The sequence below is a fragment of the Dermochelys coriacea genome, chromosome 7 (assembly GCF_009764565.3).
Source record: "Dermochelys coriacea isolate rDerCor1 chromosome 7, rDerCor1.pri.v4, whole genome shotgun sequence".
Classification (NCBI taxonomy): domain Eukaryota; kingdom Metazoa; phylum Chordata; order Testudines; family Dermochelyidae; genus Dermochelys; species Dermochelys coriacea.
Genome location: NC_050074.1, coordinates 48,866,822 through 48,886,396, shown reverse-complemented (window position 1 = coordinate 48,886,396; position 19,575 = coordinate 48,866,822). Strand labels below are relative to the sequence as shown.

The 19,575-nt window shown below is 53.6% G+C and overlaps 1 protein-coding gene across 2 annotated transcripts in view; it reads right to left on the bottom strand.

Moving 5' to 3' along the window:
• Positions 1-16,956, bottom strand: part of SLC38A3 (solute carrier family 38 member 3) — an 87,327-nt gene extending 70,371 nt beyond the window's left edge. For both annotated transcript variants that reach the window (XR_006282590.1, XM_038409778.2), the window contains exon 1: positions 16,549-16,956. The gene's annotated coding sequence lies outside the window, so the exon portion shown is untranslated. The remainder of the gene's footprint in view (positions 1-16,548) is intronic.
• Positions 16,957-19,575: the final 2,619 nt, after the last annotated feature.

Genomic DNA, 19,575 nt, shown 5'->3' with positions numbered 1-19,575 from the left:
GGTTCTGTTCTTGTCTCTGCCACTGCTTCGCTTGGGAGTTATTGCTGTCTGCCTCAGTCTCCCGAAACAGGCAGGCTGGGAGGCTGCATTGTGCCTACTTGTCGCTGGCGTAAGGAGGTGGCTGGGGGGAAGCTCAGCAAGGCCCAGAGAGCTGAACAGAACTTGCCTGAGGTCATGCAAGCAGCAAGGAATAGAACCCAGGAGTTCTGGCTCCCAACCCCCCTACTCTAACCACTAGCTGACACTCCCTCTCAGAGCCTGCACTAGGACCCAAGAGCCCTGACTCTCAGTCCTGCCCTCTCACCCATGGGCCGCAGTCCCCACCCAGAGCAAGGAAGAACCCAGGAGTTCAGACTCGCCCAGTGCTCTAACCACTAGACAATGCTTCCGACAGGTGGAAGAATATGGCTGATTGTTGATTTCCGAAAGTTGGGTAATGTCCAAAATCCAGGTTTAGACACCCAGGCAAGAGGCCCAATTTTCAACCATGCTAAACGGACACTAAGTTAAATGGGCACAGTTAGTGAGGTGGGGGCCGAAATACCTCTGAGGCTCTAGGCTAGAAATATTTCCAAAAAAGAAAACGGAGATTTCCTCAGAACGAGAATAACAAGAAGCAATGGGCTTGATCTGCAGCAAGGGCAATTTAGGTTTGATATTAGGGAAAAACTTTCTAACTTTCAGGGCTTCTGAAAAGCAAGACATTGAGGTGCCTACCTTTGGATTTAGAGCAAAAAGCCTTCACATGCCTAGTTACTTTGCCCTTCAGTCGGACTTACGGAGTTTTGAAAATATTCACCCCCTCAGGGTTGAAGTTTAGGGACCCCACTTTGGAAATCTTGGCCCACTCAGTGCTGCAAACTCTCAGGATTTGATCCCAAATCGTGCTTCTTGGTATGGTTTTCTTAAAGTCCCAACTCCCAGAGTCATGCAATTAAAGAATCCCTAGAAATGTGTCAAGTCCAGCCGGCTGCACTGAGGCAGGACCAAGTCACCCCAGACCAGCCCAGGCAGGGGCTTGTCCGACTGCTCTTAAAAACCTTCAGTGACGGGGATTCCACAACCGCCCTCAGATGCCTGTTCCAGAGCTGAACGGGCCTGAAAGTTAGAAAGTTTTTCCTAATATCAAACCTAAATTGCCCTTGCTGCAGATCAAGCCCATTGCTTCTTGTTATTCTCGTTCTGAGGAAATCTCCGCTTTCTTTCTTGGAAATATTTCTAGCCTTCACAGCTACAGAGCAAAAGCGCAAAGTTGTGACCCCTGCCCCTGAAGGGCTCAGAACCAAAGGAAAAATAAGAATTTTAAAACATGATTTTGAAAAGTCTCATGATTTTTCCACCAATCTCATGATTTGTCAGGTGGCTGCAGGTTGCCAATCCCACCTACCACAGCTAGACTGGCTTGCGAATGTCATGAGCTCAGACAGCGCAACTCGGGATGATTACTGGTTCCACGAGCCTCTTAGCCAACCGGGTAAACACCACAAGCCCATAGGCATGGGAACTATGGGCATGGGGGGTGTTGCAGCATTCCCAAGTTTTTATGCAGTGCCCTGGCACACAGGGTCCCGGCTGCCGGCCCTATTGTCACCCCTATCTGTGGCCCCAGCCTCAGCCCCCTTACTCCTGTCCAGATCCCCCACTCCTGGAGACATGGCCCTGCTCCTGGCCCCAGCTGGGGAGGGGCTGGGGGGCACAGACAGGGGTAAGGGGCCTGGCTTTCAGCATCCCCACTATTAAAAGTATTCCAGCATCACTGCACGAGCCCCACAATGAAGAGCTCACAGAGAAGCCAAATCAGCCCCAATCAAATAGGATGAGTTTGTGTGTCAGAAATTGAGCAGAGAGTTGATTTCACATGGCAGAAAAGTGGTATACAGCAGGGAGGCAGCATGCCTAGTGGACAGAGCACTGGATTGGGACTCAGGAGACCAGGTTCTTGTCCCAGGTTCTTCCAAGGACCTGCTGGCTGACCTTGGGCAAGTCATGTCCCCACCCCATACCTCAGTTTCCCCATCTGTAAAATGGGGATAACGACACCAACCTCCTTTGTAAAGTGTTTTGAGATTTACTGCTGAAGAGTGCTAATTGGAACTATTACAGTCAAAACCAAACCAAAATAATCTCATATCCCCAGCTGAGTTTTTACCTCCAAATAAAAGACCCAATATTTCTCAGAGACTCAGAGACTTTCAGGCCAGATGGGACCATCATGATCATCTAGTCTGACCTCCTGCACGTTGCGGGCCACAGAATCTCACCCACCCACTCCTGTAACAGATCCCTAACCTCTGGCTGAGTTACTGAAGTCCTCAAGTCATGATTTAAAGACTTCAAGTGACAGAGAATCTACCACTTACACTAGTTTAAACCTGCAAGTGACCCATGCTGAAGAGGAAGGCGAAAACCCCCAGGATCTCTGCCAATCTGACCCGGTGGGGAATTCCTTCCTGACCCCAAATATTGTGATCATGTTTTCCAATTCCCAAACAAAACACTTAGTTACCATAAAGCTGTAGCTGGCTCCCCGCCGATCTCCTGCCCAGCTGCCTTGCAGCCTCACCTCCGTCTGAGTTCTTGTGAGTGGGGTGGCAGCGGTGGGTCCTGACAAGGGGGCCGGAGAAGGCGAGGGTTGGAGCTTTATGGATCAGTTCAGTGACTGCACTCTGGGGGACCTTTTCAAAGCTCCGAGGGGGAGAGGGAGCCTGGACACACTGGTGAGACAGCAGGCAGGGGGTGAGGCTGGCAGCACGGGCGGAGGCAAGAGGCCAGCAGGGCAAGATGAGATGGTGGGAGCCAGTGGTGGCATGGAGCGGGTGATGTGGACAGACCACGGGAAGACAGGCATGAGGGGAGGAGGGGTGACATCCAGATGGGAGAGCAGGCATTGGGACCCAAAGAAAAGACTGGGTCTGAGAAACATCATGGAAGAAGCAGTGTCAGGTTGTGGAGCACGGGGCAGGTGCCCATGGGATGGGGAGGTAGCGGGCTGGCTAGGGAGAGGGATTGGGGGAAAGGCCGGGGGTCCCATGCTGGCCAGGTTAGAGCTAAGCTGCTCGAAACCAAGAGGAGATGATAGAAAGAGAGAGAGGCTGAAGGTATGTCCACACTGGAACCAGAGGGATAATTGCAGTGCAGGCTCCAGGTGGCACTGACCTCAGGCAGCTCCCGGGAAGCAGCGACATGTCCCTCTGGCTCCTAGCAGAGAGGCAGCCAGGGGGCTCCGTGCACTGCCCCCGCCCGCAGGCTCTGTTCCCGCAGCACCCATTGGCCACAGTTCCCAGCCAATGGGAGCTGCAGAGCCAGTGCTTGTGGCGGCACCTGCAGGTGGGGGCAGAGCATGGAGCCCCCCTGGCCGCCCCTCTGCCTAGGAGCCAGAGGAACATGCTGGCCGCTCCTCACTGAGCCGCCAACTAGACTTTTAACAGCCCAGTCAGCAGTGCTGACTGGAGCCACCAGGGTCTCTTTTTGACCCAGTTGACCCAGGTGTTCCAGTTGAAAACCGGACACTAGCAACCCTAGACTCGCTCTGTAGCCCAAATGCTAGAGCCTTGAAGGCAGAGGTCCCTGGTCAAACCCCTTCTCAGTCAGCAGAGGGGTGAACTGAACTGGAGTACCCACCTGAGTGCCCTAAAGGGATCGTTTGTTTCATCTGGAGTTAGGCAGGCACCTAAGTCATTCCTACAAGAAACAACTGAGGCCCCTCAGCCGGCTGGCTCCAGGCACTGGAGTCGCACCTGCAGATCACAAGCAGAGCCAGTGGCCTCTCTTCAGCCTTCATGCTTCAGGCCAATTTCTAACTAATGGAGTCAGGAAGAAACTGATTCTTCCATAGCTGTCACAAGGGAGTCTCTTGCACCTTCCTCTGCAGCAACTGTCACTGGCCCCCATTGGAGACAGGACAGAGTGTCAATGTCCTAGACCGATCTGGGCTCTGAGCCGCTCTAGAGAGCCCCATGTTCCTAGTGGTCAGTTTTCTACCTTGGCCTCTTTGCTAATATTCCATTTCTTCTTTTCCCATCAAATCGCCAGCCGCATGGATGTGGAAAAGCCAAGAGATAAGCTTTGGGAGCATCTGACCTCATGGCCTAGACAGCCCATCCGTTTAACCTCGAGGCTCTAACACCTGCCATATGCACCTTATTGCTACTGAAGGCCGTTACACTGTGCCGTTAGTGGCAGAGTGCAGGTGCAGTGCTCGCAGTCAGCGCACTAGGAGGTGCTGTACTTCTGAGACACCCATCTACTGTGGGCTCCCCCTTGTGGCCCTGGGGGGATAATTAGAGGGGGTGGACCCAGGGCACTACTGGCCCTATCCTGGGACAATGGCTGGCAACAGGGGAGTAGCGGTCACAGCCCTGCTTTCCCCTAGTGCTGCCACCCTAATGTGATTGCACAAGGGGGAGGGGATCCTTAGTCCCCTGAGCAAATGTGTTATGGTTAGAGACAAGTGAGCCAAAGGGAGTGTGGCAGAGTGGTCAGAGGCTCAGAAAGCTGTGTTCTCTTCCTGGTTCTGCACTGGCCAGGTGGGTGACGCTGGGCAAATAATTTCACCTATGTGCCTCAGTTTCTCCATCTGTAAAATGGAGATAATGGACCTGGCTGCCTGTGAGAAACACTCTGAGATCTGTGCTGAAAAATGCCAGTGCTTATTAATGATCCGCTGGCACCTGAAGGCCACAGAAACAGAATGGGAATGAAAAGGAAAATGTGAATAAAAATTGATTGCAGGGTATCTGAGTTTCAATGGTAACCTTGGCGTGGACCAGACAAGCGAGGTGGTGGTCTCGCATCTTTGATGGAATGTAGGAAGAATTTTCCTAAGTGGTAGCAATAAATGTTGTCTCATCTACAACCAAAGCTCCAAATCAAGTGATTTCCTGTCTGATGTGTGAGCAATTAGATTGGTGTGAAGTACTGAGGGGGAAAGCTGCATCCCCTCCTTCCCCCAGACATGCATACCTGCTGCAGGAAGCCAGTGTAAATGCAGAACCCGCCCCGCCAACTGCTGGGCAGCCCCTCTTCCCCTAACTCATTCAGCCCCTTGCAGACACAGGGGATGGAATCTGTGTGTTCCCCCTGAACTGGGATTTGTAACCCCAGTTCTGTGTGGCTGCAGCCCCATTGCCTCACCCTGTCCATTCGGCCATTCCTGTCTGCCTCCTACACTCCCTGCAGCTTCAAGTGGGACCACGCTTCTCCTTCTCTTCCTAGACTGCCAGGCAGCGTTGCTGAGCGCTGCAAACCAGCTGATGGGTCACTGCCCAGAGGTGGCTGCATTTCAATGCTGGGTCAGCAATCCTGGTCTCCAGGAGCTATAGGCTCTTTGAGATGTGCCATGCCAGGCAGATGCTAGAGAAATGCAAGGGATTATTCTCACTGGCTGGTTCTGACCATAGCTAGGGCTCAGCTGGCCCCCACAAAGCCCCTAATCCTGCGTCTTGCCTGTAACCCAGCAGGGAGCCAAAGTCCTGCTCCCACCTCTGGTGCAGTCAATGGGAGTCTTCCCATCGCTCTGGGGGCAGCTGGGCTGGGCTCTGATTCAGGCAAAGTCCAGCTGGGCAGTAGCATAAACACTGATCAGTGCCTTTGCTCTGAAAGGTTGTTATCTGGATGGGGGGGGGAGGGGGAATCTCTGTTTCCACAGTCATGAGATTGGCTTAAATGCCAGTAAATTTAAAGATTTAATCCATTTTGGGCCCTTTCCATTCTCCTTCCAGTTTTGACCCTTTAAGGGTCACATTCTCTAGCTCTTCTCCAAGAGGGCCAGACTCTTACTGACTTATAAAAACACCAGCTGAGATTCTGACCTAATCCCAGGACTCCAGGAGCTGGGGCTTTGAGGAAAAGAAACACCAAATATCACAAGATGTGCCATAAAATCAGGGGAGTCAGGTAGTTGCTTTACCTGCTTAGACCCCAGCCAACAAATAGGCCAATTCCAAGCTCACTCTGGTGTGAATCAGGAGTCAGGGCCATGACAGCCATGGTGTGAAATCAGCACAAGATGAGGATGGAGGACACCAAATCAGCAAGGCTGTTTTGCTCCCTGCTGTGACACTGCACCCCATATTCTTCATAGCAATATTATTATGATATGATTAAGGCATAATTATGATGCATTTTATGCAAGATGGGTCATGTAAGATGTCATTGGAAAAGTTATGATTTGCTGAATATAATTATCCTATTTGTACATATGTATTATTTGTATCTGAAGTTATGAATATTGACTATGTATCTGTCTTTCACATGTAGCTACACCTGGGTAATACCCACTAGGCAGGAACTTCCAGTCTAGATAGATGGTGACGAAGGGCCTATTCAGGGTAATGGGCCATTAGGAAAAACAATAGGCCTTAGGAGAAACTTATCCCTGGCCTGGTGAACCTTCCTGAGAATGCTCCAGTCTGTAAGTAATGGCTGCTATGACTCAGCAAGGACATGTGAGGAGACCACATGACTCTGGACTCCATCTTGGGATGTCAGTGTTTTTCCACAAATTGACTTTTTGGGACAAAGGGTTCCTGCCGTATGCTAAAGCTATATAAGGTAGGGAGTGACATCATCTGTTGTTCTTCACTCCCCACATGAGGACTCCTGGAAACAAGGACTGAACTGGGGGAAGTGCTGGACCCAGGCTAAAGGGATTTCTACCCTGTGTTTGAAAGACCTGGGGATTCCAAGCTGTAAAGCAAGTGCAGCTTGTCACTTAAGAATCTGAAACCTGCTTGTACCATCTTTCAGGGTAAGAAACATAATTCATATCCTATCTTTCTAGTATGTTAATCTTAGTTTGTGTTTTGTTTATTTACTAGGTAATCTGTTTTGTTCTGTTTGCTATCACTTATAATCACCTAAAATCTATCTTTTGTAGTTAATAAACTTATTTTATGCTTTAATCTAAACCAATACATTTGGAGTGGAGTCCTTGGGAATCTTAGCTCTGGGGGCTGCTGCATATTCCCCTCCCAATTGAGGGTGAGGTGAACTCTAAGAGTTTATGCTGCACAGTTCCCTGTGCAGCAAAAAATGGTATAATTTTGGGCTTATGCTCCAGAGGGGGTGTGTGCGCCTGGGGAGCTGGGAGTTATCTTGGCTGTAGGCTTTCTATTGTTGCTTCATGCAAGGGCTGGTCAGAGACCCAGCATGTAACTGCAGCTGGGTGTGTCCCTGCCTGTGTGAATGCTGGTGGAAGTGTAGGACCGGGAGCAGCTCTGCAGCTTGTCACAACAGCACAATGTGAGAGGGAGCCCAGGCTGGTGGGTCAGAGGGCTCAGTGGTACCCCAGTTCCAGGTGACACCCTGGGGGAAATCCTTCACACCTTCCACAGGAGCTTCTTAGGTGAGAAGAAAGAGGGAACTCTCAGCATTCAGTCTGTAGTAATTAGAGCCCTGCTATGGCCCAGTTCATGTAGAAAGCCTCCTTGTGACATGCTGGAGCAGCAGGGGTCCCCGGCCAGTGTGCACAGACAGCTCGAGCCTTTGCGTGGAAGAGACCACAGCTCCCTGTGGAGAAGCCTAGTGCTGCCAGCTTCCTGGCGCTAGGGCCAACCCCACAGGGGAAGCTTTTCAGAGGCTGGGCCCAGGGCACTCCAGGCCTTCATGAGTGGCTCTGCTCTGCTCTGGTTAGACTCCAGTGTTAGCAGAGCCCTTGATAAATAGCACTGGGACCACGGCTCAGCTGGCCGACGCTGGTACCTTAGGTCTCTTCTGCTCCTGGGGCCACAATCCACCGGGCAGCCTGCCTGGCATCTATACATCCTAATGCCTCCCCCTGCTGGGGATCCAGCTCAGAGATCCACTTCTGCATTCCAGCAGGCACTGGGACACTGATCCCTTTGCCTGCATTCCTGGCTCCCCGGTGACTCTGCCGTCCCCCCGTGCAGCGCTAAGACCCCGCTGGTTTTCTCTTGTCTTCCAAGATTTGAATCTGTTTGTCAGCTGCTTGAGTCACTCCCTCTGCCCTCACCCACATGCTCGGGTGCAATCTAGTCTGGACAGAGGCCCGGCCCCCACCTTTCTCCTCAAACTAGGGCTTCAGTGGGGTCTACCTGGGGCATGAACTTTGCTCTCGTCCCACTGCTCCAGGGCAAATTGCAGCCCCTGTCCCCAACACACTTTCTTCAGCAAAGTGTCCTCCTCTTCCCACCGACATCCCACCCCCTGCTGGCCCATGGGACGGAGCTCTCCCTCACCCCTTGGCATCCACGGGCCCTCAGGCATGATGTGAGGTGAGATACCCATGCCCCCTGCAGGAGCGAGAAGTTAAATGCTGCTTGCAGAAGGAATCCGGTCTCTAGCTTGGCAGCACATGCAGGCTGCAGAGCCAGGGTGGCAGAGCAGCTGCCGTGCGGAAATCAGAGCCAGCCCTGTCAATGCCAGTCAAGCCCAACTCCTCTATAAATCATGCAGAGTTCCCTTTCCCCCGGGCCCTTGATCACTATTTCATTACAGTAGCGTTACAGGCCCCCATCAGCATCCAGCTGCCCCCACGCCATGATGCTGCACCATGGATGCTGCACCGTGCTCCGAAGGCTGGGAGACCAGAGGGGCTATAACCACATGCATAGATGGGCACTGATGCCAGTACATGGCCCAACATCACACGGGGAGCCTGTGGCAGAGCTGGGGCCAGAACCTAGGTCTGCAGAGTCCCTGTCCAGAGCTATGAGCACATGGGGTCCTGGCACTTTCCCCCAGAGGCTGTAAGCAGTCCCCCATTAACTTCTCCAGCTAATCTAGACTGAACACCCTGGGGCTGGGATCCTGGCCTGAGTAGGTTGCAATGCATCCTCAGAGCAGAAATGAAGACCCAGGAACACCCCCATCTCAGCCCTTCCCCAGCTGCTATGCCTGAGTTGGGCTCCTGTCAGTGAGGACACAGAGTCGGCCGTGACTGCCACACATGCTGGGCCTGACGCTCTCATGTATTCCCTGCCACCGGACCATCCTGCCCACATGTGGGTTGTTCTGTGTGGTTGAGTGGCCTGGAGCCAGCCCTGAGCCAGTCACTGCCACTCTGAGCCAGGCTCTCTGCCCTCTACTTGGCCAACGGGGCTGGGAAGATTCTGCTGCTCCTGGCCCTTGGTGACTGATTCAGAGGGGACGGAGGGGCAGACCTTTGGTCTCAAAACTAGGCATGTAAGAAGCACGGTGACCCACAGCTGGGTTGGGGAATGGTTTCTCCAATTGCAAACAGCTGTTTGGTGCAGACAAAATTCGTCCCCCTTATCCACTGTGGGTGGAACTCCCCCCTCCTCTATCTTGGGCATGTTACTCTCTCAGCACTGCAGCATTTCTTAGCACCCTGTCTGCCCCGCATCCCTGGGAGCCAGGCAGTGCTCTGCACCCCCTTGCCCAGACAGGGAGCTGAACCTGTGTGTTTCTTGCCCAAGGTGTAATGGAGTCGGTGGCAGAACCAGCTCACCTCATTCCCAGATCAGCCACCACCCTTCCTCTTGGTGACAGCCGCCCACCTGGCCAGCACTCTGGGACCTCCAGAGTGCAAAGGAGGAGCTGCTATAGCTTGAGCTGTGACAGCTCCATCTCCTCTGGGGGCTGAGCACGGAGGGGGACATGGAACACAGGCGCCACTTGAACTAACAGGCCCATCCCCAGAAGGGTGCACCGCGCTTCCCCACAAGCACCCACTACCCATGCCTCCCCATCCCTTGGAGATGGCAGTGGAGCTGTTCCACTGAACGGCGCAGCAGGGAGGGGCTTTTACCACTACTGTGCACTCAGCACTGTGCGAGACACACACCAAGATATAGTCCCTGCCCAAAGCAGCTTCCACAGCTACGGGCCCCAAGCCCTGATGCAGAGAACGCTGCAGAGCTTTGCCTGACCAAAGGGCTCAGCCCATTCACCTCCACTGGAGTGTGCAACATCCAGTCTCACAGTGAACCAGTAGCAGAGCTGGGAGAGAACCCAGGAATCCTGGCTCCCAGCCCCCCCTGCTCTAACCACTAACTCCCACTCCCCTCCCAGAGCTGGGGAGAGAACCCAGGAGTACTGGCTCCTAGCCCCCCTCACCCTGCCATGGCACTGGATGTCTCTGCCCAGCTTCCCCACCAGGGGATTAATAGCCAACCCATTTGCAGCCACTGAGTTTTGTTGGGAGCCAGCGAACCAACCTCTTCCCCCTGCTTGCGCGAAGGAAGGAGCCGTGGCCAAGGGCTGGCCCCCTGCCTGGGGAAGGGCTGGATGCACAGCCTCACTCTCCGTGTCCTGAGCTGCCCTTGGAGAGGAAATCTAAACCTAGCGAGGGGGAGCCGCAAAAGAGCTCACAGCTGCTCTGGATAATCAGAGAGGGCGCGCTGATGAGTAGGGATGTGCACTCGTGGCTGCAGCCACCGAACAAGAGACGAGGACAGCCCAGCGCATGGGATTCGTATGTGGTGCAGTGAGCTGCAAAACACCTGTGGGCGCAAACCCACCAGGGCTTTGCTACCAGCATCATGGAAAGCCTGAGAGTGGAACAGGCGCATTGGGGGTGGATTCAACCCCTCAGTGCCCAGCCAGACCATGGTGCTCCTGTGCATCCCCACAACCGTTCCAGCCGACGAGCCGGGTCTCCCAGCCACTGGAGCTCCCTTGGAACCTTGCCACACTGGCCTATTTAGAAGCAGGGCAGAGCCCCCCCCATTCCATGGCACGTGTCACACTCCAGCCAGACACCGCCATGGGTGCAGGTCCTAACCCTACCCACCCCAGCAATGGGATTCACTGGAGCTGGCATCCAGAACCAGCCCTGGGCCATGCCCCAGTCTCCCAGGGAAGAAGAGCCCTTCGAGACCTTCCCAGCTCTGCAGGGATACAAGCTAGGAAAGGGGTAACCTGCTGTGATGCATCAGTGCCTGAGTCCACCCCGGCAGGGGTCTGACAGGAACGCTCCCTCCAGCCCATGCCCAGGATCACAGTACCAGCCAGGTAGGCTGTGGGTGGGTTCTTCTGTATTTCTGCGCAGGACCTGCCCTGGACCACTGGCAAAGGCAGGAGAAGCCATGACCCCATGTTATAGATAGGGAAACTGAGGCACAGCAGGGAAGAGGAGGAAAGGAGGGATAGCTCAGTGGTTTGAGCATGCTAAACCCAGGGTTATGAGTTCAATCCTTGAGGGGGCCATTTAGGGATCTGGGGCAAAAATTGGGGATTGGTCCTGCTTTGAGCAGGGGGTTGGACTAGATGACCTCCTGAGGTCCCTTCCAACCCTGATAATTATGATTCTAAGCAACTGGTCTACGATCACATGGTGAGTCAGTGGCAGAGTGGGAAATTGAATTCCGGCAGCCCCGGCCCAAGTCCCCCCTGTTCTAAGCGCCAGCCCCCACTAACCTAGCGCCACTCCTCCCCATAGCATTAAACCCACCCAACAGGGCAGGAAGATGTGTTAGTCGATGATGCAGCCTGGCTGTGAGGGGGACTCGGATGTGCGAGGATGAGGGAAGGAGGGCCTGGGAGAACATGGACAGATGGCAACTGCCTTCTTAGGCAAGCTGCAAAGACAGCCATGGCATTCTAGCACCTGGGACAGCTGGGCCACCCCAGCACCTCCTCCCCATGCCCATGGGACTCTGGGGGGCTATGTGGTGCCTACTCCTGAAGCCACCCCCCAGTAACCTCAGCTGGGGTGACACGAACCCATGGGATACTTACAAAGCAGGAGCCACCAGCTGTCAGATGCTGTCCTGGGAAACCTCCCGCAGGCAGGAGCTGCCCCCAAGACCCAGACGCATGCTCCAACAACACTAGCTCCTTCCCCTGAATGTGATTGAGCAGGAGGAAGGAGCCTGCATCAGCTGCCAATATCACAGGCAGCCTCGACCAGCCAGGGCTAAGTCAGGTGGGAAGGTAACTCACTGCAGAGTGGGAAGGGATGGAGCCTGCTGCAGGGGATACAAATGGCCAGCAGGGAGCTCACTTGCTGCCTTGGGGAAAGGGGTGAGATCTACCTAGCCTGGGCCTGCACTTAGAGGGAGTTTTGCCATTGCTAGCAATGGGTGCTCAACGCCTGAGCCACAAGCAACTCCCGTAGGTGCCTGTGTGACAGCTGCTGACCAGCGTAGTGGGGTTTGGACTGTGGCCATCTGGATTCTGCGCTAGAGAAGCCAGGCTCTGGAGCTGGGGCGGGCGCAGACCCCGCTTCTGTAGACCGGAGTGCGTAACATGCCCTGGACATATGGATTTAGGCGCCTAACCCTTTAACTCAGACGACTGGTCTCAGGCAAGTGGCCCACTTAGCAATGATGCTGCCGGCTCTTTGTGCTGTGTCTGTACAGAGCCTGGCCCAGTGGGGGCCTGAGCCATGACTGGTGCTACAATAATAAAAGGCTAGGTCAGCAGGGGTTGAGCCTGAGACCCACCACTCGGATCAGCCCCGTCTCTCTTTGCTGAGTTCGAGGCTAGATGCAAACTGCCCCATCGGGGTTTGGAGAAATGAGCCCACTGCGGACACCAGCAGGACTGGACCAGGGCTGAACACAGCAGTTCTGTCTCAGGGGTGTCACGGGATTGGATCCGCCCCAGCCATGGGGGTCTCCAGGCCATTTTCCCCTTGGACAGGCTGTATATTGGAGGAAGCTAGGAGAGACATCAGCCCCTGGATGTGATCTCAGCCAGTCCTGTCCATTCCTGGGGGAGGCCTGGATTTTAATTGAACCAGCTGAACACATACTAACTGCCCACTGCCATTGTCTAGGCTAGACTTGGTAGCATGCGTTAGCTAACACCCTACCTTAGATCTAACGTAGACAAGGCCCAAGTTTGGAGCCAAGCCCAGAACGAAACCTGTCCTAAACACTAGGTCAGTCTTCTGCCCTGGATGACTGGTCCTAGACATGTGGGTTCTCCCCTTGCCCTACTGGGTGACTGCCCCCTGCTGTGCCTCTGTTTCCCCTCCCACCCTTTGCCTAGCTAACCTAAGCTGGGTAGGGCTGTGGCTACCTGTGTGTGCGCGTGTACAGCACCTGGCACAGTGGGGCGTGGGCCTCATTGCAGTATCCCAGAGGTGACCAGAATGCAGGTGACAGATGCAGACATGCTGCCCTTTCGGGGAAGTGATAAATGAGGTGGGAGGTGGGAGTTAGAACACCGTTTGGTTTAGGCATTTATCCTGGTTTAGGCATTTATCCTGGAACCGGGGCCCAACTGACATTCCCCTGGTGGAATGTGAAGGGGACCTGAGGGTGAACACGAAGGACCCGACTGTTAGCAAATCTCTGTGTCAGCAGCACTGCACAGCAGGGGGCGCATGGGTGGCAGCCAAACCTCACATGCCCCCAGTGTGCCAGGGCCAGCCTAGGTGAGCGGGCGCCGGGTCCCCAGCTCCCCACCATGCTGGCTATTACTCAGCCTGGAGAATGGTTTACTGAGAAAACAAACTGTCGGGACCCCAGCGCTTCACTCCCGACAAATCCACCAAAAAAAGGCCCTGGTGTAGCATGTTTATTTGATACAGCCGCAGCCAGTGGGTGTAGATACAGCTGGATCCCCAGCAGCTCTGAACTCCCAGCTCTGGGCCCCAAATCGTTGCCTTCAGCCAGGCTGGCCAGCAGCTGCTGCAGCAGCTCTGGGGTGGAGCAGGGAAAGGGAGGGGCAGAGCTGATCAAAGGTGTCCCCACCCGCCCCAGGCTCTGTACCACAGCAGGCTGGGGGGGCAGAGTCACAGGGCAAATGGTTGTGGTCAGGCGGTTAAAGCAGGGGATAGAGCAGCTTGATTCCTGGTCTAGAAAATCCCAGCTATCACAGGGGAGTGGGGTCTAGTGACCGGCACAGGAGGCTGGGAGTCTGGGTGCTAGTCCCAGCTACAGGAGGCAAGCTGGGTCTGGTGGTTAGAAGCAAGCCTTGGGGGCCCGGATTCCTGGGTTCCTTTCTTGGTCTGGGATGGGAGGAGGCTTGGCTCTGGCACCTCGCAGGGGCTCCTCTCACCTCTGAGATGGGGCTGCCCACCCCGAGTGCGAAGGGGGATGCGTGGTCACACATGAGCATCAGGAGGCCCCAAGAGGCTCAGATGAAAGGCAGCATGGGAAGAACCAAGTCAAGTAGTTAGACACCCCCTGCCCTGGCCATGGCCCTTTAATTGTCTCCAGCTGGAAACAAGGGTCCTTGTTTGGGGCTGAGCATGTGAACGCACAGCCTGTGCACTAGCCATAGCTCCGGCTTTCTCCGGTGCAGGCTCCCCTTACAGGACCTGTGGTTGTGGTAGCCCCTGGCCCAGCAGGACAACAGACACCTGTCTCTGTGGTGCGGCCAGCCCGACTCTCTTCTGAAGGGCGAGAGGGGAGGTGACCCTGGCTGCAGAGCACATCAGATAGCCCCCTACCCAAAACACACACACCCTGGAGCCAGAGGCCTGAGTCCTAGCCGATCAGACTCAGCCATCTGGCTCTGAGCCGGAGCTCCCTGAAGTCAGTGGGACTGACTGCTGACCCCCATCAGCTTTGGATCAGTCCCTATGCCCTGGTCCTGGGTTGGCCTCCCCTGATGCATCCATTCTCAACAGCGGGATGCAAGTGCGAGATGCTGCCATGTTGATCTGCTGGCATGCAGTATGACACGAGTGCTGCACTGCACCCCCAGAGCAGTGTGGGAGTCTCTCACACCCATGTCGGCCCAAGGGGGAAGGCAATGGGGGACCAGCCCCACTGCGCTGTTCCCATACCTGGGGAAGGATTTTAGACCAAACAAGGCCCTCTCCTCTCAGTGTGGGATCCCCCAGTCCTTTCCTGAAGAGCAGGCACTTGCCTCAGCTCCTGGAGCCAAAATCACCCCTTCTTCCTCAGCTGTTGGCTGCTGCTTTACCCCAGAGCAGGCTGCATATCAGGGGGTCAGCTGGAAAATGTGAATGATCATCAAACGGGCCTGGCTTGGTCACTGGGGCTGGGAGACCCGAGCTCCAGCAATCCAAGCACACTTAGCACTGCTCCTGCCTGGCTCCACCCAGCCTCTCCTGTAGTAGGCACCCCCTTCCCCTGGCTGGCTAAAAATGGGGACGGGGCAAGCTCTCCCTGGTGCCCCTCTATAATCAAGGCTAATGGGCATGGCTATGCAAATCACTGGCTGGGTGAAGGGTGGAGTTAGAAGTGGACACAGTGATGAAAAGTGGTTGGTTGGCAGTTGGAGCATGTGGGCAGAAGGGAAATGCAATGTGCCACCCCTGCCTCCCCCTAGCCATCTGATGGCTCCTTGAGCAACCAGGATCTATAAATACCCTGCTCAGGGCAAGGCAAATCCAGGCACGTTCCACCTGCTCCCCAGAGACAGCCTGGGCCACAGCACCCTCACTGAGCCATCTCCCACAGTCAAATTACATCCAGCCTGCTGCACACAATAACCCCCTCTGAGCCTGCCCAGAGTCCCGACAGCCACACCTCAATACCCCGATTGCAGAGAGCCCACCAAGTGACATGCAGCTGGGACACACATGCTGCTGCTGGTGAAATCGAATGCCAAAGACTCTCTCTGTCTCCCGGTGCAATGTGCAAGAACTTGGTGTTCTCAAGTAGTGTGCTGACCGGGAGCTTCCTGCCTCAGTCCAGAGCAATGACACCTGATCTATGCTGCAACAGTTCCCAGAGCTAGGAGACATGTAACTCCCATGCCCAATTAAAAATTAAAGCGGAAAAAAGGTGTGTTTTTTTTAAATGCATTCAACCCAGCGATCATCGGACAACAGCTGGCCCACCCATCTCACACAGCATAAGGCACTTTCCAAGACTTTGCCCAAAACCAGGGCACTATGTTCCAATGCAGCAAACCCAGCTTAGCACCGGCTCCTTTCTGAGCCTTCACACATTTTTATAGATCACAAGGAGTTGAGTGAAAAAAACCCAAACAAGACCCACACCAGAACTCCAGCTCTTGTCACCTGCAAACTTTGCTGTAGCTTCAGGTTTGGCCCACATGCATTGGCTTGTATAGTTCACAACATTGAAAGAGAGCTAGGATCTGCATGTTAAGATGAGCACATGGTGAATTATACTATTTATTATATAGTCCTGCAGCTGTCTTTTTGCAAGTGAGGAAAGCAATGTGAGTGTTTATAATATCATGGGGCTGTTGACCCTGGCAATAAAACCATCTGGGCAGTTTAAAAGAGTTTTAGGAGAAAGCCAGAGAGAGACTACAGAAGAGGTAAAAATAAAAAATGGGAGGCGGGGGAAGTGGAAGATAAAGACAGCTTCACTGGACCTACAATTCGCCCTCCACATAGTGCACAAATATCAGTGTTCGGCACATACGCTATTCCTAACCCCCTTGCACATACGTCAAAAGCTCTAACCCCATCCCACGCAGGTATTACCAAGAGTAGAAAGAGTGGCAGTATTTAGACCAGGACAGGTTAGATTAGAACAGCCGGAATAGATCAGGAGAGATGAGCTTGGCTTGGCTGGAAGAGTTCTCACAGTTTCAGGGTGGTTTGGAAATTGAAGAGTTTTGTACATTTAAAAAAAATTATAAAGCAGGTTTATAGGAAGCAATTTCAAGAGAAAAGAAAAACACAGCTAGTGTGAGAAAACAGAGGACAAGTTTGCTGGCACTTACCTGCTTTTTCCCTCTACGCCCCCAAACACTGGCTGCTCTGTTCTGCGCTGGGGAAAGTATCTAACTATAGCGGGAAAGTGATTTCCTCTGCTGGGAGACAGCTCTGTGCGCTCAGAGCTACTGTGCAGATTACAGGACCGTGTTACTCAGTAATCCCAGTGGAGGCAGGATTAAAGCAGCCCAGACCCGCCCCCATTGCAGCTTCCAATCTGTGTGGCTTCTGGGCCAGCGTCACAGCCGACCCCTTTTTCTCCAGGGCTTGAAGGGATGTACGTGTGTATATATACACACACACACACACACACACACACACACACACACACACACACACACACAGCGAGAGCAGGATTAGAGAGGGACAGCAAGAGGGACAAGGGTAGAGCTCTGCTCACCACCACCAGCCCAGCACTTCTGATTTCATTCCTGCGTCCCGCTGGCTTTTTCCCCACAAGCGATGAATGAAGCTGCCTCTTTCTCCCCTGCTTTACAGAATGACTTGCCATGTGCTTTCCTGCCACACACTAAGATCAGACATTTCCCTTCCCTAAGAAACTCTCCCTTGGCCTGGCTATATGGGGGCTATTTTTAAAATCCAAATGATTGTAGGATCCCCTCTGCAGATTTTAATCCCAAATAGGCACGTACCCAAAGCCCCAGGAATAACCTCTGGATTAAATGCCCCAGATCTATTTTGGTTCTTTTAATCTAAACCCTGAAGCTCTAACTATAGCGGGCACCAAATTCACTTGCTTGGCTCCTTGATGGTAGCAAACAAGCCTATCTAGAGGAATGCATAGTGTTATTGGACACAAGGGCTAATTCTATAAATCCTGGTTAAATCAATGGGGCTAGTTGTGTGAGCAAGGATGTGTAGAAATAGGTTCTTAGATTGTAAAATCATCTGGGCATTGACTTTCCCTTAATTCCTCTCCAGTGCTGCCCTGGGTATCAGTAGTTAAATTAATCTAGCCAGGTATCACTATAAACAAGCCAACATTTCCAGCAGCTGCCATACATTCCCACAGATTCTCCCTATGTGGAGAATAGGAAACGACTGCAGAACCACTTTAGAAAGTGGATGGGCCTGGCCAGTCCACTTTTTACCACAGGCCTAGCCCCCTGCCCCTCCTTTTCCCCCTGAGGCTCTGCCCCCAGCCAGGCTGGAAGCTGGTCTGAAGCCCGGCCTGGGTAAGAGTGGCCTGGGGAGCCTGGGCAGTTGTGGGGAACCACAGACCCTCCACCTGCCCACAGCTCATGTCCGCACCCCCTGGACCTCCCACCCAGGGAGATGGAGGGTTGGCGGTTCCCCATAGCTGACCATGCAGCTCTTACCATGGCCCAGCTGTGTCTCTTTGGCCTCCAAGGCCTCGCCCCCAGGCCAGGACGGAAGCTGGAGCTGGGCCATGGTAAGATCTGCACAGGCAGACCCTCCACCTGCCCGGGGCAGGGAAATGGGCCAGGCACTACTCTCGCCTCCCACCCCATGCTGGGCAGGTGGAGGATCCCAGGATCCACAGTCCAGCTCCAGCTCCAGGCTTGGCCAGGCAGGGGGGTCTTGGGGGGGGAAGAGGAGGGGCAGGGGCAGAGCCATGGAGGGGTGGGGGCAGGCCCCCACTTTTAGGAAGAATCTATTGCACCTGACCTGTAGTACATGTTGACTTTTAGATGGCAACCACCACATGTGCACATTATATGCAACAGGGATAGTCAATTATTTTTTGTCAATGTCCAAATTTCTTGGTCAAGGTCTAGTCAAGGTACAGACTCCAGGGAAACATTTTTCACACTGCAAGTGCCCCTGTTCAAAAACACACAATGCTGTGTAATACACCCAGGGCCTATTGCTTATAGTTTTGGTGCATTAAATGAAAACTAAAATCAAAACACCATATAACCTAAAATAACCTCCAAGAAAGGTGTAATACATTACATCTGAGACTTTGAGAAAGTACATGGATAAAATGTCAAATAGATGCAAATATTGGCATTAAAACACTTTTAGACAAATGGTTTACGTTTTGAATTTGTTTTGGGTTTACAAAGATTATTATCTTTGGTTTTGTCAAACAAAAATTATCATAGGCATATAATACCCCGATTGCCCACCACCTTCCTCCCCTCCCCATCTTAGGGTTACCATATTTCAAGAGAACACTGCCAGGAGGGCAGAGAGAACTGGAGAGGGTATTTGCGGGGTGCTGGAGGAGAGTGTGTACACTGGCTGGGATATTTGGGGGTGCTCGTGGTGGTACCTGTGGTCTCATTCTCAAGGTGGGGACAGTGTCACACTCCCTGTAATAGTGTCAGGGCAGCTGGCACAGGCTTAGAATGCAATGCCAGCCCATCAGTCAGCGCCTCCCTGCAGGCCTCTCCCCCACGCCAGGGCAGGGAGCCAGGGTCTGGCCCTGTCACCCCTCCCTGTTGAGCTCCGAGGCCCCATAGCAGGGCAGGCAGCCTAGCCAAGAGGTGCGTGGCAGCTTTGCTTACTGGTAGGCCAGGCAGCTCAGCTCCCCCAAGCTTTCAATTGCCTCCCACCCAGCTCGCTGCCCACAGAGGCTCCCGCCACCCCACTCACTGAGCCTGGATGCCAGAGCCTGCTCGTTCGCCCACATGGCCCACTCATCCCATCCTTTACTCATAGAATATCAGGGTTGGAAGGGACCTCAGGAGGTCATCTAGTCCAACCCCCTGCTCAAAGCAGGGCCAATCCCCAACCAAATCATCCCAGCCAGGGCTTTGTCAAGCCTGACCTTAAAAACCTCAGAGGAAGGAGAGTCCACCACCTCACTAGGTAACCCATTCCAGTGCTTCACCACCCTCCTGGTGAAAAAGTTTTTTCTAATATCCAACCTAAACTCCCCCACTGCAACTTGAGACCATTACTCTTCATTCTGTCATCTGCTACCACTGAGAACAGTCTAGATCCATCCTCTTTGAAACCCCCTTTCAGGTAGTTGAAAGCAGCTATCAAATCCCCCCTCATTCTTCTCTTCTGCAGACTAAAGAATCCCAGTTCCCTCAGCCTCT